This window comes from Aotus nancymaae, unplaced genomic scaffold, assembly GCF_030222135.1.
Source record: "Aotus nancymaae isolate 86718 unplaced genomic scaffold, 86718_ANA_hifiasm-v0.15.2.pri h1tg000043l, whole genome shotgun sequence".
Taxonomy (NCBI): Eukaryota; Metazoa; Chordata; class Mammalia; order Primates; family Aotidae; genus Aotus; species Aotus nancymaae.
Genome location: NW_026988457.1, coordinates 5,447,083 through 5,471,864, shown reverse-complemented (window position 1 = coordinate 5,471,864; position 24,782 = coordinate 5,447,083). Strand labels below are relative to the sequence as shown.

At 41.9% G+C, this 24,782-nt stretch overlaps 1 protein-coding gene and 1 non-coding gene across 12 annotated transcripts in view; both read left to right on the top strand.

The window, feature by feature from the left end:
- Positions 1 to 24,782, top strand: part of STARD13 (StAR related lipid transfer domain containing 13) — a 557,207-nt gene that overhangs the window by 389,870 nt on the left and 142,555 nt on the right. The gene's annotated exons all lie outside the window — the stretch shown is intronic.
- LOC135268807 (5S ribosomal RNA) lies at positions 17,145 to 17,263 on the top strand. The gene has a single exon (XR_010337146.1). It is a non-coding gene; the product is annotated as a 5S ribosomal RNA (ribosomal RNA).

The window sequence follows — 24,782 nt, the reverse complement described above, 5'->3', positions numbered from 1 at the left end:
TTAGTGACTAACAGGCTGTCAAAACATACACAGAAGTATGTGTAGGCAACAGAGTGGTAAGGTAAAGAGGGAAGACCACTGGGCCTGAGCTGTGGGAAGAAGCTGTGTTTCCACTGGGCAAAAATCTCAGAGGGTTGTCCTAAGCAGGGCAACAGAATGAGTTGAAAAGTATGACTTCAGCAATTAAGAATGTAGTCCAAATCCAGTGACTTGTGGAGGTTATAGGAAATACAGATGGTAAGGTTGGAAAAAAAGTTTGAGGCCAGACCACAGTGAGTTTGAAATTTATTTGATCAGTAATAGGGAGCTCCTGAGGGCTTTCAAGTAGGGAAGTAATAGGATAAAAAGAGCAGCATAGAAAGATGAATAAATAAACATGGGTTTGAAGTGGCCAGACTGAATGTAGAGAGGTAGTCATCATGGTTGAACATGTATTTTGTGCAGGCCCTGTCTAAACCTGATCAATAATTACATCCTATAATCCTCAGAAGAGGAAGTACCATTGATGTTCCCATTTTAAAGAGTAAGAAATGGAAACCCAGAGAGGTTAAAGTCACTTGTTCCCGTTAAACACAAATAACCAGCAGAGCCGGGAAGTGAACCCACGGCTGTCTGTTGCTGTCCGTGTTCTTCCACAGCTCCAGGCTTCTCCTTAGAGTGCTTGTTGCTTCTGCTGCTGCTGCACTTACAGTGACTGCTCAGAAAAATACCATGAGGAATGAGGATCTTAACTATGGTGATAAATAAATTATAAATACAGGCGATAGCTCCATAACTTTTCAGGATGGAAAATATTTATATGCCTTACAAAATTTTTATGTTTACAATTCCTAACATATCTCTTCATGTTCTCTCCCCACTCCCCATGATAAGAACCCATTACTTTGAATTTATTACTGTACCTTCTGCTTGAGATTTTTATTCTACTTCAAGACACCTCTTCAGTGATTTGTGTAACCAGTAATTCTTAGTGAGGTCTGGGTCACCTTACAACAGAAATTTCACGGGAACTATATACATTTTCTTCCTGCTTTTGGCATGACTAAACACGTATGGATAAGGGATAAATGCAGTAACTACCTACATTGAATGAATTTAATATGAGTGGTAAGGAGATTTGAATTTTAAACTGCTAACATTGTAGTTAGCTTGAACTATTTCATATTTTATAGTTCTTAGAGTAAAAGGTGCCCCAATACAACATAATTTAGTGCCTGATTTTAGAAATGTGAATAAATCAAAACACTAGTTAAATTGGGACATGTTCTCTGAAATAGCTGTAAACCCCAGGATTAATTTGTAAAGAAACTCAATAAAAAAAATGTCCCTAGAGGACACCTGTTCATGTTGTTTACACCAAATTCCTAAGTAGCCAGTCAGCATCTTATCAAGAAGGAGATTTTCAAATGTGAACTCTTCCAGAAGTAAAGATTTTAAATATTTAATGAAGTAGGAAATTGCCTCAGGCAGCTGCCCCACTGATACTGAATAAAAAGTACTCATATATTAGAGTACTTTATATGAGCTATTAATATAGAGTTTAACTTCTCTACCTGAATTGTAGTTCAGATTCTGAATCTAGCTGCAGGTTAAATCCAAATTAAATGAAGTGAGTAAGGAAGCTTCAGGGAACAGAGTTTGTGTGCTTCAAGGAGGAAGAAGCCCCTTCGGAGAACTGGCTTACTCTGAAAATGCACACATAATCCTGAATGATCTCTGTGCTCTTTAGCGCCCTTGCACACATTCCACTATTCTCTCAGCACACTCTAGTCTCTTGACTCCTGTTTGTAAAGCAGTGTTTCACCATTTCCTTCAAATCCAGGCCACTTCTATTTTTCTTCATCAGGACGGGTTGTCTCTATGGGTCAAGATGGGCAGAGGTTATGGTGAGTCAGCAAAGACTCTCTACTTGGCATGTCATGGTCACAGCCATTTCTGTGACTTCTCCCAACGTGCCAGAACTAGAGAGGTCACTGCCCGGCCTCTGGGTCAATGTCAGGTTGTTCTCTAGAACGGGCTGCTCCTGACCCAATAACCAGCTCCGGAAGTTTCCAGGCTTCTCAAGGGTGCCTTCTTCTTTAAAGACTCACTTAGTGTTCTTGTCCCATATTTATATGTAAATGCAATTCTCTCCTTCTTTCTGATCAAGCTGTTCTGTTCATGGGTGGCGTGGAAGAGGTCACAACCTCTGCAATCCCTTGTATGTGTCAAGAAAGACCTCTGGACTCTGCTGATAAAATACGTGATCCTAATTGCCTCTCCATGCCAATGGCAGACTCAAATTTCCTGGCTGTTTCTGACATTATCACCAGGTGAGCTAAACCAACAGGACCCGAGTCCCCCAGAAGGCACGTTGTTTGGGCAAATTAGTGGTTGAACTTCATGGAAGTGTGTTCCATGACTGTTGCTATGTAACAAACAACCCCAAACTTAGTGACATTAAACAAACATGTTATTATGCTCATGGATTCTGTGAGTCAGGAGTTTGGAAAAGACACAGTGGAGATGGTTTGTCTCTGCTCCGTGATGACTGTGACATGGGCTGGAAAGACCTATGGGCTGTGCCTGGCTCAGTGACTGGGCCTGGGAGCATCCAAAGCCTTGGGGACTTGCATGACTGGCAGTGGCTGCTGCCTCTCGATCAGGACCTCAGTGAGACTGGCAGCTGGGCTGGCGCATCTACATGTGTCCATGTGGTTGCCCAGGCTTCCTTCTTCCCTATATGGAGACTGTATCTCAAGAGTGAGCAAGACAAAAGTGTGTGACTTTTTATGATCCAGGCTTGGAAGTTGCCTCGTGTCAGTTTTTCTGTATTCTTTTAGTCAACATAATCATAAAGGTGTGCTCAGGTTCAAGAAGAGCAGACCCTTGAACCCAGGAGGCGGAGGTTGCGGTGAGCCGAGATCGCGCCATTGCACTCCAGCCTGGGTAACAAGAGCGAAACCCTGTCTCAAAAAAAAAAAAAAAAAGAAGAGCAGACCCATTACTTGATGGGAGGAGAGTCAAAGAATTTGCAGACATAAAAAAAGATATGTTTGACAAATTCAGTAGTGCTGGGTTTCTGTCATTTTTTCTGGGATGTGGCTGGCACCTAACTGATTCATTTGACTGAATGCTGCAACTAGAATTATCACGTGATGTTCTTTTGTCCCCAACATGAAGAGAGTGCCCGGGTGACATTCCACATATGCCAGCTGCGTTGCACTAATTCTTTGGTTGTGACTGTGTGATTAGTTGCAGGCATCATTCTGTGAAGTTTCAAATACATTCGCTCATTTAAGCCCCCACAACCCCGTGAAACAGGAAAGAAGAACATACTCCTACTCCCTTCCCAAGATTAAAACAAAATCCAGAATTTCTAAGCAAAGCCAGTTGGTACTCAATTTTATCCCAAACCTGGTTTTCTGCTAAAAGTTCTCTCATTTCACTTACAGCTGTTTACTTTGCTGCTCCTGAATCCTTGGGGGTAGAATTAAAGTTTCTGGGTGATGTTTTATTAAACATTTAAAGAAGAGGGCGCTCCTTTAGAGCAGAGGCTTGCAAACAGGTGCAAGCCCTCCAGGGAACATTTGGTAATATCTGGAGATACTTTTGATGATCTCAACTAGCGGGTGAGTGCTGCTGGCATCTAGTGGGCAATAGTCAGTGATGCCGCTGAACTTCCTATAATGTACAGGATGCCCCCCACCACACCAAAGAATTATCTGGCCCAAAATAGTGCCACTGTTGAGAAATGCTACTTTACGGGGCGGTTGGGGGTGGGCGGTTATAATCCTTCTAAAAAACGAGAAAACTGGGATTCAGAGAAGCTGAATGACTTGCTTAAGGTTCTACAACTAGTAAATGATGAAACCAGAATGTAGACTCTCATCTTGGGAGCCTCAGTTTCGTGTCTTTATTTCCTATGGTGCTTGAGCTGGCCTTGCCACCTGCCTGTAAAGAGAGGACATGGAGGAGGTAGTGAGTTTTCGTGCTTTTCTGGAATTCTGGGCATCCACCACACCCATATAATGAGCAGAAGTCACTGGGGTGGACATTGTGCTCCTGCAGTTTTCTTTATTCATTAGGAGCCGGGGCAAGGCTCATGTGAGCAGAGTGAAGATTTCGCTAAGGCCTGGGTGGGAACTGGACTCTAACCTCTGAGATTGAGAATTGTAAATAACAACCTAAAAGCTAGAGCACAGGGCGTGTGTGTGTGTGTCTATGTGTGTGTGTGTGTGTGGTCTGGGTGTGGTGTGGGAGGGAAGTAAGATCTTATCCCACAACAATAAGCGAACAGCTAATTACTTGTAATTTTGGAGATAATTGTTTTCTCCTCCTGCAAACATGCCAAATAGGAAATTAATTTAAACCCCAGAAAGCTTGAATCATATGCAGATTGTCAGGAAAGAAACACTCATTGCCCCTTTAGAGCCCCCATCATGTCTAACAGGCAGGCTGAAAAGTACAGCTGCAGCACAGGGCTGCCACCTCTGTGCGAGGTCCCCCCGCTCACTGGTGACTGGAGAGTAACGGGACTGAGCTTCTCGCAGAGGCAGGCCCCTGGCAGGCAGACAGGGCCCAGCTTCCCACTGACACCTGATTCATGCCACCTGATGCAGAATGTCTTGCTGCAGTCATCCTTTCTGATAGACGTATTCATCACTTTGAATTCCATGTCAGTGCAAGAGCTGGCTTCATTTGGCCTTGGATAAATGAGTCTTCAGATAATAGATGACAGTTAAAATGTCAGGCAAATGTTATCTCCAGTGAAAGACTTGGCTGTGCCTGCTCAGTCTGTTTTGCTTCCCAGCTTAAGGCAGTCTCTCTTCATTTCTAAGAGGGAGGATGAATACAATCCAGATTGTTCACTTAGATGAAGCATCTTCCTCCCCCTAACTTCTCACTGCTCGTGGGCCCAAGTTCAACAGGGAAAGCCTTCTAGGGTTGAGCAACAGAACAAAAGGAATGGGCTGCCCTGCCTTCCGATCCCGAGCAGCCTGTGCATACAGTGTTTTAACTGTTTCGGAAAGAATGAAGCATTCATAAGCCTTTCCATTTTCAAGAAAAAAATTTCCTGTGACATTTTAATCCCCTTTTGTGCTGGAGAATTTTTAGAGTTTTCTCCTGCCAGTCATCTCAAATGTTTTGTATCTTTCCCTTTTAGCTGAATTGCATATTATGAGCCATGACCCACAATAAAAAATAATGCCACTGTTATTGAATGAAAGTCTCGTTCTTTGGGTTATTCTGGGCTATGGGTCAGCGTATAAATGCTGACCTCTGAGAGTCCAAAGATGTTATCTAGTTGAGGCTTATGCTGGGAGAACAAAAATGAGCTGTGAGATGAAAATGACCACCTGGGATCTCCAATTTGGTTTATGTTTCCGTGAAATAGTTTCTATAAATGATATGAGTGGGCGCCACAGCGTTTTTTTTTTTCTAAAAGGACAGCTGGCTTATATCTGAGATCTCTTGCGTGCCAATGGAATTTTTGTAGATACTCTATCTAAATTGGGGTTTCTCAATTTCCCCACTATCGACATTTGGGGGCCAGGTAATTCTTTTTCGTGGGGGCTATCCTATGCGTTGTAGGATGCTAAATGGCACCCATAGTTTTTACCTCTGGATACCAGAAGAGATCCAACCTCCCAAGCTGTGAAAACCAAGCATGTCTCCAGACATTGCCCTGTGTTCTCAGGGGAGCAAAAATCCCCCCAATTGAGAACCATTGATCTAGATAAAAATAACGATCCCCAGACCGATACAAATGAATTCATTCCTTTGTTCAATCTTTTAACAAAAGTCTCTTAAATGCCTTCCGTGTACCAGAGTCTTCTTTGGAGATTGTAAATTGAGAGATGAGTAGATCATAGTTATTGCCCTATAGGGACTTGGCGAGAAGACAGGCATGAATCTGAATAATTACACCAGGAATGTCCTCTAATGAAGATGGGAAGGACGTGGCTTAGGATTTCAGAGGAAGAAGTCTTAACTCTTCTTCAAGTTATCAGACTTCCTGAAGGGTCTGATTCTCCATTTATTCAGGAAGTACTTACGTTTTCAAGGGGAAAAGAATCCTGTTTATCAAGGTATTACACTACAGAGAGTTTCAAAATCAAATTTATGAGTTCTTTTATGTAAATATTTTGGTATGGTAAATTTTGGTTTCAAATGCAGATAAAAGAAATCCTAATATCTGGATATTAGTTGATGTACAAAACATATACATGAAAGGATCTGAATGAATGGATTGGGTAATAGCGGTTCAAAGGGCTGAGTGAGCCCTGAGCTTGGACAGTGGCCAGGCTCTGTCTCAAGAAAGTGTCTACCATGCTTTGAAGTCACAGTTTTGAACCTGTGTTCACAATAACAGATAAAAGTGGATGTTTACACTTCCTTGGGCTTCGGATTTGGTGATCTCCCCCATAAAATGTGGAGGGCAGTAAAATGAAACTGAAATAGGCCTGCCTCCACTGTGGAAGCAGCATTGGCAATGGCTGCCCACTGTGAGCTACAGCCAGCACAGCTCCCAGACCACCAGCTGGAAATCCGCCCCTTTCTCTTTCATCACAAATAAGTGTGAAAGATGCTATGATAAGGGGTGGTTTTGAATCTATGGCAAATGTGTATTTAAAATTATTTTTACGTTTTAACTATGTGGGAGGCAGTTTGATGTAATCATGAAGAACACTGGCTGAAAAGTTGGAAAGACCTGGGTTAAAACCCAGGCTCTGCCAGGCCTAGATGTTTGACCACGGACCAGTTATCTAACCCCATAGTGCCTCAGGTTCTTTGTAGAAATTAGACTAATACATCCCACCTTAAAGGATTGTTATGAGGTAATTATATGAGATATTTTAACTGTCTAATTTTTTTAATTTTTATTTTTTGAGATAAAGTCTCACTCTGTCACCCAGACTGGAGTGCAGTAGCACAATCTTGGCTCACTGCCACCTCTACCTCCTGGGTTCAAGCAATTCTCCTGCCTTAGTGTCCTGAATAGGTGGGATTGCAAGCATGCACTACCATTTCCGGCTAATTTTTGTATTTTTAGTAGAGATGAGGTTTCTCCATATTGGCCAGGCTGGTCTTGAACTCCTGACTGCAAGTGATCTGCCCATCTTGGCCTCCCAACATGCTGGGATTACAGGGGAGAGCCACCGTGCCTGGCCTAGAACTGCCTAATTTCTAAGTATTTGGTGAATGGGGTTGTGGCAGTATTGTTAGTAATACATTGCTTGCCACACACCTCACACAGGTGTGCCCACGACTTTATGGTTGAAAGCTATTGTTTTAAAGATAGAAAGGTGCAAAGCCAGGAAGCGTTATAGGTCCACAGAGTAACTGTGTTTCTTAAAACCAAAGATCAAAAAAAGTTGACTTTCCTTCTAATGCTAAGAAGCCTTTGCAGGTTCTTTAGAATAAAGCCAGTATTAGTGAGGTTGGGGTAGCATTTACTGTGGAATAAAGAGCTGATGCATTTAAGATGAACTTTAAGAGAAGGTGGGATTGGAGAAGGGGATAACTGTGTATTAGTCCAGTCTCATGTTACTAATAAAGACATACACAAGACTGGGTAATTTATAAAGGAAAAAGGTTTAATTGACTCACAGTTCCACATGGCTGAGAAGGCCTTATGATCATGGTGGAAGGTGAAGGGGAGGCAAGACATGTCTTACATGGCAGCAGGCAAGAGAGAGCTTGTGCAGGGAAACTGTCATTTATAGAGCCATCAGATCTTGTTAGACTTATTCACTACCACGAGAACAGTATGGGGGAAGACCCGTCCCATGATTCAATTACCTCCACCAGGTCCCTCCAAGGTCATGTGGGAATTATAGGAGCTATAGTTCAAGATGAGATTTGGGTGGGGACACAACCAAACCATATTAATCTGGAAGGTCGTCATTGCCTAGGAAGGGCCTGCAAAAATAGATATGAATCAAGTTTTAAATTTATTTTCCGTTCAGGTTAAATTTGGAATATTGGTAATGATTTTTAAATTCAAGCAAGGGTGTTACCACTTTTTGGCGATTTCCTAGGCCCAACTGAGCCATGAACAGAGTATTCCTTTGCCCTTGATCTTTTGAGACCTAATAAGAATGCACAAACCACTTTCAGTGCTTTCTTTGCATGACAACTGTGTACATGTGATGGAGTCCAGCAATGTCAAAAGAAAGGAAGTATCCCCTACACAGGGTTGAGATTGCATCAGATTATGGGAACTGACACCAAAGCCAGTGTGAAGTTTAAGAGTGGAGGCATTGCTGAGAGCCCCATTTTAAAGAAGTCCTTTTTATTCCTGTGAACATTCTTGCCCAGTATCCTCCTTATTGATATATGCTTCTCTATTAATTTTTAATTTCTATCAAAATCTCAGAAAAAAGATACTGTCAGTCCCTATGAAAATAAGGACCATAGAAATCTTACCAGTTTGTTTCTCAAAAGATAATTTTTCTCATCCATTCCTGCATTTATTCAACATTTATTCAGCACCTATTAGAAGCTCGGCAAGACAAGACGTGGGCCCACCCTCCAGGAGCTTCCATTCTAATGGAGGCAGGGGAGGAAGGGAAGGAGGTAGAGAGGTCATGACAGTACAGTACAGAAGTACAAGGGTAGGCATCGGTGCAAGTGCAAGAGGAGCTCCAAAGTCCACACTTAATGCTTAGGGAAGGCTTCCAAGATTAGGCAGTGCTCCTGCTGACTTCTGAAGCAGACAGCGCAGCAAAGATAGAACAGAGGATGTTGTTTTCCAGCAGTCAGCAGTGTGGTGTGACACTCAAAGAACAGAAAGACACTTAACAAGAAAAAGATCTCATGCTGAAGTCAAGCAGAGTGAGAGAGCGTGGTATGTTTTAGGAAGAGCAAATCAAGGAGAAACCTTGCTTTCTGTATGGAAGCAAAGGCCTGGGTAGGTCACTGTGGCTCCAGAACTGACCATGCATCGCAGAATTCCCTAACACTGATCCTTGTCATCCTCCAAATCAGCGTGACCATAAAAGGGTATATGGCTCTGTTTAGTCCCTGTGTAAGAAAAACTACACATAAAGATTTAATTGAAAATAATTGCAAGAATGATTCTCGGAAATATTCCACTACTCTGCATTTAGAAATAGCCTGAAATGTTTTGTAATCCATCCGCGTGCCTTCCAGCTAGAGAGCATGTAAACAATACACACTGAAAAGGCCATTCTTTTTTTCTTCCTCTCTAATCTCCAGCATTGACGATTGCATGGTGTCTTGTGATAATGTGTTTCTGGTCTTCATAGCCGTTAAACTATTTCTAAGTTTAATTGAAATCCAATTGAAACCTGTTCTTTTTCTCTCTCTGACGAGAACACAGAACAACTGCTCTCTAGCACATCTATTATTTTTTAAGGAATATGGTTATGGAAGCATTCACTCCGATCACATAATATGGATGGGCAATGGCTTGCTTTAACTATGCCAGATAAAAGATGACCCCAATTCTCCATGGCAACCAGAATCATTGACGATAGAGCCAGAGGAAGATGCTTTGTGTAAATTGTGTAGCTAGAAGGAGATTTGCAAATGAGGGGACTCTCACTGGCTTAACCCAAGAAGCTGATAAAAAGAGGAGCTGTCCATTTAAAATGCATCAGAGCCTTATCACATTCATATAAAACAAAATGACTAAATGAAGCAGCTGGAAGATTATAGTGAGTTTTAATTATCTTTTAATAGCCAAAGGGCTCTTGCCAACACATGCTGATAACCTGTCACTTGTTATGTGCCATATAATATCCATTTATGAGTCTCAGCTGTTACAAATTGGAAAATATATTTACAGTGATGATCTTTTCTTGTTAAATGCAAATTCCCAGAAATGTTCAAACTGCAAGGTAGCCGCACAGCTTTGTTTCTGTTACCCTCTTAGGAGTGTGGAATTGAAAAGGCCGGTAACACCAAACAAACAATAATAACCAACCTCCTTCTTGTTCATGATTTATGACTCTCATTATGAGTAATAATCCCAATTCTTAAAAAGTAAGGGCAAAATAATTCCTGAGGCTCGTAAATTATATTTCTGTAAATTGCTTACAATTTCCTTTTTAATGGTAATCCACATTTTTTTCAAATCTGCCTGCCGCCTTCTCCTCCTCTCCTTAGTTATATCCATCTCAAGTGTCTTTGGGCTCCAGGGCTCCAAGGCAGCTGCTGTGGTATCATTCATATTCCCTCTATGTCCCTGTATTTCCTAGAAAGATAGGTAAAGATACAGGTACAGATATAGATACATCTTTAAATACCATGCTTGGCATTCAGTACATGGGAGATCAAATGAGAAAAAGTCTATCAGAGTTGCTGACCCCTCCTACTTGTCTTCCTGCCTTGAACCCACTAGTATCTCATTTCTCTGCTTCTCTTGACTGTTTTTACCGTCTTTGCTAGCGGCTCTTATTCCTCCGCCCAGCTCTGTGTTCCCCAAGATTTAGTTTCCATTCGTGGTCCTATTACCAAATTTACGTGGATGGTTACCAGATCTACATCCGCAGGTCGGACTGTGCACCTTTTTTCCAGTTCTATATGTCAAATGGCCTTAATTGAACATCTCTAATTATATAGTCATGATCACTTCCAGTCAATAAGTTTAACCACTGACTATGTTAACTTTATGTCTGGGAACTTTTCCTATTTTGGTTAGGCCTTAATTTGCTCTGCCTAGCTTCTTAAAAAGAAACTTAGTGTCAATTTGCAGCTGTATGTAGCTTTTGTATCTGTATGTAGCGAGGCCCTAAGGACTGCCATTTTTTTCTTCAAAATACCTTTGAGATCTGGCATAAGGATTAAATTATTCTTTATTTCCACTGCAGACATTGTGGTTCAGATACAGAAACTTGTCTATTTACTTTCAACTTTAAAATTTTAATATATAAACAAATTATACTTTATGGAAATCTTCATCTGTCCTGCTTATCACCTACACGTGGGGTTAGCAGCAATGAGTCAATGTTTTGTTTCTTCTGTCTTGTTTGTTAACATGCTTGCCTCGTGTCAGCTTGACTAGGTTTTTGCAGCCATTTTGAACTGATTCCGGTTTGTTAAATGCAAAGGCAGTAACAGTTCAGAATTTAAAAGCAGTTCAAAGTTCTATTAAGAAAAAAAACACCCCTGTGATTACCATGGAAACAAAAGCAGATGTTTCAAAAAAATTTTAGAGAAGAAAATGTGCTGCATTGCGGACTTGGGATGAATAGTTTGCTAGCTGCTAAACTGTCGATATGCTGATGGATTCTGAAGGAACAGGAGTAAATTACAGAACAAGTAAAAACCGTGGGGCCTGGGTGCCCGGCGATCATTTGCAAGAGGGGAGGAAGCGAGGCCGACACAATGGCAACACTGCTGACTGTAGGGCTGGAGGAGCAGCCTCTTAGCCACCAGCGCCAGCAGGAGCCCTCTCAGGAAGGCTGAGCCAGTGAGGGTGCAGACAATGAAATGCACATCATTGACCTGGGATCGTTTCTTAGGTCCCATGCCTGTAAAGCTCTGCACATCAGAGTGGTCACAGCCCAGGGCTGGTGACAGGTTCAAGGCATGTTCAGAACTTAGGACTCCATGAAGCCACATTTGAAAATTCATTTTGAAGATGAATGCTTCTTTATTGTTGAGTGTATACTTGGCTCCTTTAGTATTTCAGTAGGCTTCGTTAATGAACACATTTGGAAAGTGGTCAGATGAAGAAAATCAACTTAGGTGTGTATATTTATGTTTTCTATTTATATGTGGTATAAAAACTGACCTGCATACATGAGCTCTTTCTTTGGTGCTTATGAAGAGTCTTATACTATCTGTAGACCATCATGATGCGTGTCAGTTTGGGGAAACATATGCAGAAGGGCTAGTAATTAGTGTTAGTTCCTCAACTCACAGTAGGTAGAACTCCTGGAGGTCTCTTCCCTGCACAGTTGCAAGCAAAGCTTTGTGTCTGCCATGAGCCCTCCCCTCCCTGCCCTGGAGGTGTGTGGCAGAGAGGAAGTTAAGGATGGAGATCTTTTTATGCACAACCCTTGCTTATTGGGGAGGAACAGGCATTGTTGAGCTTAGTCTGGTTCAGTCTGATTTTTTTCTGTCTCTAGCAGCCTCATTAGATGTGGCCTTTGTAATAAGAAAAGTGGACTCATCTCTATGAAAAAACTTACCATCAAGGCTCACTGTACTATGAAAACCCTCTCTTCTTATTCACTACCCCATCTACTAGGCTGGGGCAGGGTGGACAGGGGTATGGTTGATGGCAATAGGGTGTGCAGGCCCTGGAGGATGGAGTTTGGCCCCAGTTGTGGGTGGTTCTCTTTAGAGAATGGGGAGCTGGATAAATATTTCTCTTAGCTTTGATGATAATAGTGAAAAGTCCTTATCAGCATCCTAAAGGTGAGGATTTATCCATCTCTTACAAGCCAAGAAGAATTGTGACACTGGGGTCCCTCTGAGTAGTATGAATGATACACATCAGTTTACACATCTGTATGAGGCTTTCAACTTTGTTGTATTCACAGTGAAACGGGAGCATTCCCTGGTCCCCCTCACAGTACGCGCAACAAGGGTGTGGCTCACCTGTTCGGTCCCTGCCAACTGATCAAACCTCTGAGGGGAGGGGGAGCACACAGATGGACAGGTCCAGGAGCCCAAGTGGGCATGTGTTACACTGTGCCCTTTTAGCCCTGCTGTCCGCAGATGCCACGAGTGTTCACCAGCTCAGTGGACCCTCTGCCTTTTCACAAGGGCAGAGGGCCAGTGTGACAGCTTTCTGTATCCTGAGCTCCTGTCCAGTGTCCCAGAAGAATCAGGTCACACACAGACTTGAAGGATGAATGCGGAAGTTTTGTTGAGTGGTGGAGGTAGCTCTCAGTGGGATGGATGGGGAGCCAGAAAAGGGGATAGAGTGGGAACATGATCTTGTCCTGGAGCCTGGCCATCCTGCAGCCAAACTTCTATCGGTGTTCAGATGTCCTTCTTCTTCTCTCTTTCTCTGCCCTGTCCTTCCACAGTTCGTTTGCTTGTCTCCTTACCTGCTCATCTGCTTCTGGAGCATGGTGTTCAGGATTTATATGGATGCAGGATAGGAGGCATGGCAGGCCAAAAGGCAACTTATTGGATGTGAAAACAGAAATGCCTGTTTCTGCTTAGGGCTGTAGGTCTTCAGGCTTGAGGGTAGAGCCTTTGCCAGGGAATCACCACCTTGTACCCTGTGTTTCCCTGTCTCCTGTCCGTATCAACAGAACACTTTCAAATGCTAGAATATAGGCAACAGCTGTGAAGGGACTGAGAGACCTAAAACAATACTCAACAAATCAACAATAATGAGAACTCAGCACAGCGCCTATGAAGGTGCTCACCTGTGTCATATGCACGTGCTGTCTCTCTAGCACTGTTAAACCTATCGTCCTGACTCCCCTTCTCATAGCCACTCTGCTCAGGTGTCTAGCATGTCAAGTGTACAAATTATCCTCTTTGCACCTGACTTGACCTCATGCTGTGCCTCTGACCTCAGTCTGCTGTGCCACCCACTCCCCCATCAGCCTAGTGTTCCATCTGCTGGGACCAACCAGCCCACTTTGTCTGAGATTCAATGGTTTCTAGAGGTTTCAAAGTCTAAAGCATTAGACTTTCAGGATTAAAATGAGAACCATTCCAGGCAAACTGGGATGGCTGGTCACCCTATGTGTGACAGACTGTGCATCCCAGTAGTGCATCTATTCAGTTGCAGCACTAATACATTTTACAATTTGATCACCAACTGACAGCACACCTGGAGAGCATGTTCCCCCATGGTCTGTGGCAGGCCTGTTGAAAAACCTTCATTTATGTTTTGTTCATTGCTCATCAAATTTGTATCCATTCAAGAGAGGCCTTTATTTTTATCCTGTTCAGTCTAGGCATCATCTCTAGATTCATACTCTTTTGAAAGTTCAATTTCAGGCTTTGATGATATGCTTATAAATCAGTTACCCTTGACATGAATCAGTAGAATCAACCCCATACCTTGAAGGGGGTCATCGTTGTCTCGGGGGCCACATGAAGCACACACAGCTGTAGAGCTGTCAGCAGAGTGGCCAAGAAGGCAGCCCTGCCCTGATCACTGACCGGCAGCCTTGGCCTTCACAAGAAGGTCCCCTTCGCCTGGCAGCGCTCAGCTAGTGCCCAACAGCCTGCTTAATCTTATAAATACGTGCTGGGGTCCTTGTTGTGGGTGCAGCCTTCATTTAGTGCCCGACCTAAGTTCTGTATGGATAATTACGTTCTTTGGGATAATTGTGTTTTCCCTGGATGAAATATTTACTGCATATATTCTTTCCAGGCACATTTATACTGTCCACTGGCTTACATACTTTTGAAAATGGTCTGTATGTTAACATCTATTCTTAATTGCTAGAATTTGAGCTCAAGGGCAAGAATAGTGAATATCACACCGTAAATCCATGTTTGTAGGAGAAATACAGCACCTGTCTTTCTATTGCGGTCTAAGAAGTCTTTTAGAAAGTCCAGCTATCCATAGTCATTGCCTTAAGACCATAAAAACGATCGTTTTAGCAGGACTACAGTGATGGTAGGCAAAGAACACACATGGTGTTCTGGAGGCATAAAGGTCAGGCTTTTTTCTGATTCATGGAAATACCACATGGTACTAGGATCTGGGTGTTATGGGAAAATTGTTTAGTGGTGACCTCTTTATATGTCCCTAAAATAATCAAAAAATGGAAAATTACTAGATCATCTGTGACATGGGCCCAGGGTCAGTAACTTAGGGAAGCTCGCTTGGTGGGTGATGTGCTCAGCGTCTTCTTTAACCCACCAGCTCTCTAACGTTCTCGAGCAAAGGCAATACATTTTCGTCCTTTACAGCCCTCATCATACCACCTACTGGCACGTAAAACTTCTGCAACTTGGATTGAATCCAATTTTATTGGAAAACTACTTTCAGATAAAAATCTTGCTAAGTGATTTGATGTGGGAAAAGTTAGCAAAGTGTCTAAACAAACGTTCTCCTGGATGCAGTCTTCAATTGTGTGATTTCGAGCAATTCCCCCGTAATTCAAGTGAAACACACACCTGCTGGGTCAATACTATTGATAGTGACAAAATTAGTTTTCCTCTGACAGCTTCCACATTATGTTGGAAGCCCTGTGTGTGTGGATCTAAAAGATCTCTATTTATGAAGTGAGAACTGTTCAAAGCTGAAACTGGTTGTTTAGTCCATTTGAAAATATGCGGAAGGGAGGGGCCTGAATACAGCCCATAGAGTGAAAATCTTCTCCGTCACTCACTGTGGTTAAATACAAATGACAGAGGACTGTTGTGCAGCTATTTCAGTATTGTAAATGGAATGTCTAGCACTCTGTTATCACTGCTCCCAGGGCAGCCTCTTGAAGCCCTTGGACCAGCCCACCCTCACCAAGTTCTCCTCTCCACATTGTCAAAAATAGGCAAGACGTAGCGTGTAGCAACCAGAGAGAGATTAAAGGCAGGGAGTTCCAAATAAAGGGCAGCCTCTGAGATATAAAAGCTACTCACAATTTTGGATGCATCATATATATATCCAGAATAAATTGAGTTAGAAGATGATGATGTTTCCTTTCTAGTGACAGAGGGCCATTTATCATGTAGCAAATATTTAATGTAGTAATGATAGGAATATCTTATTTAATACGTGATTATTTTTTATATCTATTTTTTATCTCTAGCCTTTCAGGATGAATAAAGCTTACCATTTTGATTTTCAGCCTTTCCCAGCAGTGTGAAGAAGTAAGGTTTTGCTAGTTTGTTTTGAAAAGGAAGGGAATTTACTTTGAAATTGTGTTCAGGATTAGATGTTACTCATTTAATGTAAGGAGCAGGCTTACTTGACAAGCTAAATAGGGTGGTAAATCTGAGGTTTGCAGAGAGCAGACTTTTAAAATTCCCATCTAACATTAAAAATGTATTTCATTATAGCTTACCATCAAGGGAAGGAATAACCCAACATATAGATATGCCCATGCTTTACACAAACAGCCAATTAGACATGCGTATTTTCTTTTGATGAAAAGAGAAGCTTTTGGAAATACAAACATGTGCATCCACTTACTAAGAGTCTACCAGCCTCTTATGTGGGACTGACATAATGATGTCTTGTGCACTTCCTCTTTTAAAATACAAAAATAAATGACACTGAGACCGAAAGCTCTGCAAATTAGTGGCTATTCAGGCTTGATAACTGTACTGAATGCACATGGTTTTCTGATCATGGCCACAGCTGGGGTGGATGAATCATCCTAACCTGGCAGACTGTTTTAGTAAACCTTTCATTTTAATGAAGTGATTCATTTGGAAAGAGGGGCAATGCAGCGAGCATAAGGCCCAGATACTTCCTTCAGCAGCCCGAAATGGCTCAGAGCCACGGAGTCTTGCCACTTGATCATCCTGGCAACCCTGAGAGTGGAGTGAAGGAATCCCAAGCATCCTGTCAACCTCAGTGGGTCCTACCTCCTGTAGAACAGATGTCTGTGCAGTATCATCTCCCCTCATGCTCACAACAATCCTCTGAGGTTGGTGTTATGATATTTTATCAATAAAAACATGAGGCTCAGAGAAGTTAAGTAACTTACAACTCAGGCATCTTAGATTCTACACTGCATGTGTTGCAGTTCCTTGATCTTGTTCTCTCTTCTTTCTCTATTTATAATGTCTTCCTTCCCTTCCCTTCCTTGTCCTATTTCCATTTCCCCACTCCTTCTATGCTTTCACTTATTCAGAGCATACCGAGCTTCTACACCATGCCACGCCCTGTGCTAAATGCCAGGATCCAGTAGTGAACAACACAGACATAAGTCTTGCCCTCATACAGTTTATGGTCTAGCAAACAAGAACAGATATGTGTTCAAATAGAAACTAGGGGGCATGGGAGGAGGGGCAGCACATCTGGAAGGGATGTTTTGTAGGACGATAGTAAGTGTATTGGTTGACAGACTGAGAATGTTTAAAGATTTCAACAGAATTGGTCAATGGACCAAAATCACTGGTTGAAATTACACAGGAATAAATGTAAAGCTGCCATTTCATATTATATAAATACAGAACTGGGACCACATGACTTCATAGGGTTTCAGGTGATGTTTAAAGCCTCAGCGATATGAAATAATGTCTTAAAAAGGATGCAATCTGTCTGCAGCCATACCACCCTGAACGCGCCTGATCTCACCTGATCTCAGAAGCTAAGAACGGTCGGGCCTGGTTAGTACTTGGATGGGAGACCGCCTGGAAATACCAGGTGCTGTAGGCTTAAAAAAAAAAAAGGATACAGTCTTAGGCTATATCTGTACCAGCATGGGTTCCAAAATGGAGGTGCTTATAATTTCATGTCACATCTGGAACTCTCTGAAGAGCTTTTTTGTTTTAAGGGAGACATTAGTTACAAGATAGTGAATACTATTTTTGAAAGAATAAGATTCTCCAGAATTATATATTTCCCTTGGTAGAAAGTGAGAGACACTTAATTCTTATTCATTCCTCTTCCCTAATGAGCTTTCCTATAGGGAAATTTTGGCTTGGTAGATATGAGCTAGGAGGAGATAATTGGCCTCCCAAAGTAGCTGACTTTCCTTAACAATACCTGGCAATGTCTAGTGCTCAGAATTTTCAGAGTACTATTCTCCAGATTTTTTAATTGCTATTGCTATTGCTATTTTAATCTGATTGAGGAAACAAAATAAGTGTGAGTAAAGCTACTGTAAAATAACATAATTAGTTTATGATAGGGCTGGGCACGGTGGCTCACGCCTATAATCCCAACCCTTGGGAGGCTGAGACAGGAGGATCACTTGAGCCCAGGAGTTCAAAACCAGCCTGAGCAACATAGTGAGACCTGATCTCTGTAAAAAATCAAAAGAATTAGGCAAGCTTGGTGGTGAATGCCTGTAGTTCCAGCTACCCAGGAGGCTGACATGGGACTATTGTTTGAGCCTGGGAGGTAGAGGTTGCAGTGAGCTGAAATGGCGCCACCACACTCTAGCCTGGGTGACAGAGTAAGACCCTGTCTCTAAGAAAATAAATAAATAAAATAACAAGTAATTGTTGTATGATGGCATTAGGAAGAAATGGAAGGGAGACAGTATGAAGAAGTGGAAAGGACACTGTCATTGGAATTAAACATGCAGGTTTAAATACCAACTACACCTGTGTTAATTGATACAAGTTCGTTAACATTCTCTGAGGCTTAGTTTCCTTATTTGCAAAATCGTAGACAAACATCTGCATTGTAAGATTGTTGCAATGAGTAGAAATAATATTGACAAATTTATGACCGAAGAGCCTGGCACATTGTAGGTGACTACGGAAACCCTGAGAAGAGAAATCATTGAAAAAGGAGGTGGAGTCAAAGATGAATTCTTAGAAGAAATGCCTTTTTAGATTCATACTTAAGAAGACATAGACATAGACTAACTGAATGTTAAGAAACCCATTACAGACAGAAGAAGAAGTGACAAAATGAAGAAGTAAGGTCAAGGCCCTGTATATATGCTGCTGTGTTTTCTTTTTGGTTAACTGAGTCATCATGCGTTAGTGAGTTCTCTTGGGATTTGCATTTATTGACAGCTGTTTGTGGCCAGTGATAACCTCTGTATGTCTGTTGATTTCTCTGCTGCGAAATCCTCCTACCATTTAGGAAATGATGTTATAGTGTTCCCAACTGTTTTTTTTTTTTTCTCATTTTAATTTATAAAGCTAGCAGTCATTTCAACGTCGTGTAGCGTGTCAACTATTTTTCATGAAGCACATTTGCAGTGGCTGCCTTTAAAATATAGTACTCATTTATCTTTCTTTATCAGAAATATCTGGCAAGGGGATAAGGAGTTTTGTTTTCTTTTCTTTAGTAGAAATGATTTCCCAACTTATTAGTGAAAAATAGCTTATTTAAAATTTATTGTTTAATAGAAAACTAGATGATCAACTTGCCACTCTAAAATCTAAGACTAGGGAGCATCAAGCTCATTCAATAAATACAACTAATAATTTAAGATATTGTGTAATCCCCGTATTTTGGGAACACCCAAACACTGAATAAGGGAAAGGATAATGGTGAGTAAGAAATAAAGTGATTGGAGAAGTGGAGGAAGAAGAAAAATAAAAATGTGGGACACAAAAGGGGAAAGAAATGGGAGAAATACCCAAAAAAAGCAGAAAAATGAAGGAGAAAAGAAAGACAAAACACAGGAAAGAGGAATAGAGGGATGGGGGCAGTGTGGAGTGGGAGTCACTATATCTAAGGCCACAGGCCCTGCTGCTTCTTCACCACCCACCATTCATGTCCAGACCCCAACTGGTAGGTAGCGCTAAAAGCCACAGCTCACAAATCTCTAATCATGTGCCCAGGACTGCCACAGACTTCCAGTTTTAAGTAGTGCCCAACTCCCTTTGTCATTAAAAATCTATTAAGTTACATTCCTTTATTCTTCCTTTTTTATCTTTTTTTTTTTTTTTTCAGAGAAGTTCTCACTCTGTCGCCCAGGCTGGAGTGCAGTGGCATGATTACAGCTCACCACAGCCAGTCAGTCGCCACCACAGCCCAGCTAATTTTTTATTTTTTGTAGAAATGAGGTCTCGCTATGTTGCCCAGGCTAGTCTTGAACTCCTGGACTCAAGCAATCCTCCCGTCTTGGCCTCCCAAAGTGCTAGGATTACAGCCGTAAGCCACCATGCCTGGCCTTCTTCTTCTTCTTTTTTTTTTTTTTTTTTGAGACGGAGTTTCGCTCTTGTTACCCAGGCTGGAGTGCAATGGCACGATCTCGGCTCACCACAACCTCCGCCTCCTGGGTTCAGGCAATTCTCCTGCCTCAGCCTCCTGAGTAGCTGGGATTACAGGCACGCGCCACCATGCCCAGCTAATTTTTTGTATTTTTAGTAGAGACGGGGTTTCACCTTGTTGACCAGGATGGTCTCGATCTCTTGACCTCGTGATCCACCCGCCTCGGCCTCCCAAAGTGCTGGGATTACAGCCGTGAGCCACTGCGCACGGCCTCTTCTTCTTGATGATAGCCCTGACTCATTCAGAAGTCAAGACCACAATAGGAATGTAAGTTTAAAATGTTATGTGCTCATTTATTCAAAATTAATATTTGTAGTCCCATTGGGTCTTAAAGTGTAATAATATAAGGACCCTCAGAAGTTGATGTAAATCACCTACATGAAAAACCCTTTGTGTTAGTGGTCCCCAACCTTGTTAGCACGTCAGAATCACCTGGCCAGTTATGAAAACTGGGGGTGTCTGGGCACCTCAGCTGAGAGTGGTTTGAGTTGAGGTCTCAGCTCTGTTATTCTGTAAGCACCTCAGGTGATGGGAAGTTCCGCCAGTGCCGAGAATGGTGCCTTTCGGGCGATAGCAGTAGAGTGAGTGAATCATGGTTCCAGCACCTACTAGTGAAGGCCATTCATATGCATATATAACTGGGATATACATATATAACTGGGATATCTATTATATAGCAAATTGAAAAGGTATATATACAATAAGTATATAATATATTTGATATTATACTTGATGTCTGTTATATATACAGCAAATTATAAATATATATGATAGAAATATATATTATATCTAATATAATGTATATTAGGCCCCCTGAAAAATGTGATGAAAGACAAGCTCCAAAAAATGAGAGGGCACTGGTCATGTGGAGGAGCTGTCCTGGCGACAGTGTTGCTGAGGCCTCATGTTGAATTCGTGTCTGCTTGTCCATCATCTGAGCACAGTGCTCATCACATTACCCCATCACCTGCTGAATTGAGTACTGAGTCCCCACTCGGAGTGCCTCTCCGTTCTGACTCTCTACCGCCTGGTATCTTGGCTCCAGACAAACCGAGCAGTACATTCTCTTCTGAGCCTTTTCTTCTGGGCCTTTTTCCAGCCAGCCAGCTGTCTGTCTGTCTGTCTGCCTATCTCTCTCTCTATATATATTTTTCCAAGATGAAGTCTCACCCTGTCACCCAGGCCAGAGTGCAGTGATGTGATCTTGGCTCACTGCAACCTCTGCCTCCTATCCTCCAGGATAGCCCTTGAATCCTGGGTTCAAGCCATTCTCCTGACTTAGCCTCCCGAGTAGCTGGGTGCACACTCAGCTAATTTTTGTATTTTTAGGAGAGACAGGATTTCACCATGTTGACCAGGCTGGTCTCGAACTCTTGACCTCAGGTGATCCACCCACCTCCGCCTCCCAAAGTGCTGGAATTACAGGTGTGAGGCACCATGCCCAGCCCAGCCATTCCTTTAAACTGGACCAGTCTATAACGCTCTCTATAACCACACCCTCGCTGTTGTCTACTGAAATTTTATTCGTCCTTCAAGGTCCTTCTTTCAAGAAGCAACAGATACAATTCTTTTTGCTTTTGCAATCCCACTGCCTAGCATTTTCTTCTCTCTCTCTCTCTCTCTTAGTTTATCTGTTTTTGTTTTATCATCAATATTTTTATTATTTTATTTGTCTCATAAGCTGAGTAAAGGTTTAGAATGTCTTCTATGTCTTTGGATCCTCAGTTGGACCTACCTAGCATAGTGTTTTACACAGAAACTGCTCAACAAATATTTATTCAATACAATTAATAAAATTTTAAAAAAATATGTTGATGGGGTATAAAACCCATTGAAATATGAAACTTAAATTTAAACCGCTGTGATTGTTGAAACAAATGGCTAGTTTTAGGAGATGCTTTTCTGTTCTTAGACATACAGACTTTGACAAAGGTACAGCCATGAGAAGCTCAGATAGACTAAAGATGCGTGTGCATGTCTGGGGAACATTAGGTGCATAGAAAGTGAATGAATAGTCAAAGTTCTAGCCAACCCTGACTTGACGGTAGCGCTTTCGTCTTTTGTGAAGCAAGGCAGCCACTTTCTCATCTTAAGTCACTTCTCCTTACTTCTCCCTGATGCACATGTCTTAAATTATAACCCTGGGATGTATTATCTCTTGCTTCAAAAGACAGACAAAGCATTTATGTCTATGAACACAGTGCGATGGCCCTCCTACCCACATACTAAAATATGAATTTAAAAATTGCCAAGCTGAGCTTATTCATTACAATGCTTCTCTGGATAACAGGCCTACCCCATCCCTTCCTGCACCCTCCAAATATCCTTACTTGAACAGTGAATAAAATGTAATTATTGTCCTTAGGCTGTATCATTTTTCTGCTCACAGTAACCATGAGCATGCATTTAAAAGTAGAATCTGGCCTCTTGAGTCTACCAGTTAATTTAATCAATTCTCTATAAATCACTTTAAAAATAAAAGGTCGGGAGGAGAGGAGAATAAAAGAAAAGAAATTTTATTTTAGAAACAAAAATGTATCTGTGCAGCTTTGTTTTCACATGGAAGACAAAGGATCTTTCCAATAGGACGGAATGACAGTTCCACTTATCTTGGCTGCATGGAAATTAGATCAGTAACATATTTTCTGTTGAAGAAGAAACCTTATCTTAGTGGCTACATTTCAGAATCAATCATCTGCATTTCAGTCCTGCCCCTTCTCACAAGCAGGGAACATTATACGATTTGTATGTTTCAATTAGTTTGCCATAAAAAATGAGTAGCTCAAGGGCAAAAGTTTATTACTGGTATCTAGCCATGTTTTCTTCTGCTAAATGACATTCTGAAAGCCTCCATTCTGAGCATAATCACCTTAGGGTACCCATAGACTGTGGCCCCAAATGATTCAATTACAGCTAGAAGTTGTTCTCTTCCCGAAGCACAAGTCTTTTGCATTCACGGGATATTTTTTTCTTTAGTAAACATTCCTACAAGGATGTAAGTGCAGATTAAGATTGTGTTCTGTCTTCTCATTGTTGTCTTTTTTCTGTTTACTCTGCTTTTACAAAATGCGGTGTCATGTCTTAGGACAAATTATCCTCCGTTTACCAGCAGGTTAGTTTATAAATTATTTTATTCAAATAGGAAACATTTTCCCTTAGAACCAATAGTAAAGGATGCTGAGTTTCCTACTGACCCACAATGACTTATTTAACTCATAGTGAAACTCAGCTCTGAAGTTATAATAGTTTCCTTTTATTTCTAAGAGAAAAGGAGCCTATGTTTCTAATAATTTGACATGTCTGGGACTGTTCCTGACATGTGACAGTTTTTTTCCTGCTTGCCAGTGATAAGGAGATTCTTTCTTCCTCTCTTCAGAGACAGCTTAATGTGTTGTATTTGGACGTAGGGATGTTTCAGTTATCTATTGCTACATAAGAAACCAATCCAAACTTAATGGCTGAAAACAACAGTCATTTATTAGTTCACAGTTCTGTATGTTGGCAGTTTGGGCAGGGCTCAGCTGGTAAGTTCTTCTGCTTGTTTCACCTTTCTTGTGCAGTGACGGTTCATTGGCAACTTGATGGAGTTTTGTGGCCTAATAGTGCCTCCCTCACATGCCTTGAGGTTGGTTTCAGCTGTCAGCCAGGCTTTCCTCTACATGTGGTCTCTTATCCTCAAGGAGGCTAGCCTGGGCTTCTTGTCTCAGAGTTCCAAGAGGCTGAGCGTAAAAGCTGAAAGACCTCTTCAGCCCTAGGCTCATCAGTTGCACATCACTTCTGCTTGATTTGTTGATCAAAACAATTCGCATGGCCAAACCCAGATTCGAGGACTCTTCTTGATGACAGGAGCAGCAAGGCTAAATTCCAAAGAGACACAGAAATGTGAGGAATTATTGCAGCAGCAGTCTATGTAAAAAGTCTGCTAGAGGAGTGGTGGGGTGAGTGGGTGACAGATGACAAGTGGTGGGAGGAGTGAGAGGGTGACTGATAACTTTGAGGTTCAGAGGACCTAGATTCCAGTGTCATGTTACTGTTTCCTGGTAATGTGGCCTTGGAAAAATTATTTACCTATCCAAGCTTTAGTTTCCTATCTTTTGAGAATAATTCCTCATCCACAGAGAACTTACTAACTCTCCTCCTTCACCTCTGCCATCCTGATTTGCAGGTTTCATGGTATCAGCATTCCCAGATTAAGGTACAAATTGAGCATCCCCAATCCAAAACTCCAAAATCTAGAATGCTCCACTGAGCATTTCCTTTGAACATCGTGTTGGCACTCAAAATGTTTCAGATTTTGGAGCATTTTGGATAATGCAAATATTCCACACACACAAAAACAAATCTGAAATACTTCTGGTCCCAAGCATTTCAGCTAAGGGATACTTAACCTCTATTCTCATCCAAATAAGTGCCCAAGTTAGGGACCTGGGAGCGATACACTCCCTCACTCTCATCTCACTCTTAGTCATTGGTTCCTGCTTTCCATCTTTAAACCAGTGCTTAAATACCTTAGATGTGCCAGGCTTGGGCTTAACAGTTAAGTGAGGCTGATGTGGTTCCAAAGAACTCACACTCCACTGATAATATGAGAGTCTCTAAGTTCTATGAATGAACAAGATGTTGTGAGAAATAGTAAGGGCCCTGGGGACCATTTTTGCCTACCCATCTCCATGGCACCCCGCTCAGTCCAGGCCATCATTATCCCTGGCCAGCCACAAGTGTCTCAGCCATGTGGCCTCTCTGTCCTTTATGGTTCATCCTTTGCACTGTTGCTAGAGGTATCATTTTGAAGAAAAAAAATATTAATTCCATACTTGAAAATCCTATGACTCATAGGATTAAATCTGAACTCCTCCAGGTGGCATAAGAGGCCTTTCACTCTTGGCTGTGGTGTAGCCCTCCCCATACCCAGGTACCCTTCATCCTTAGGAGCTACACTTCCCACAGGTCCTAGGATTGGTCATACGCTGGCAGGAATCTGTGCCTTCACTTCAGG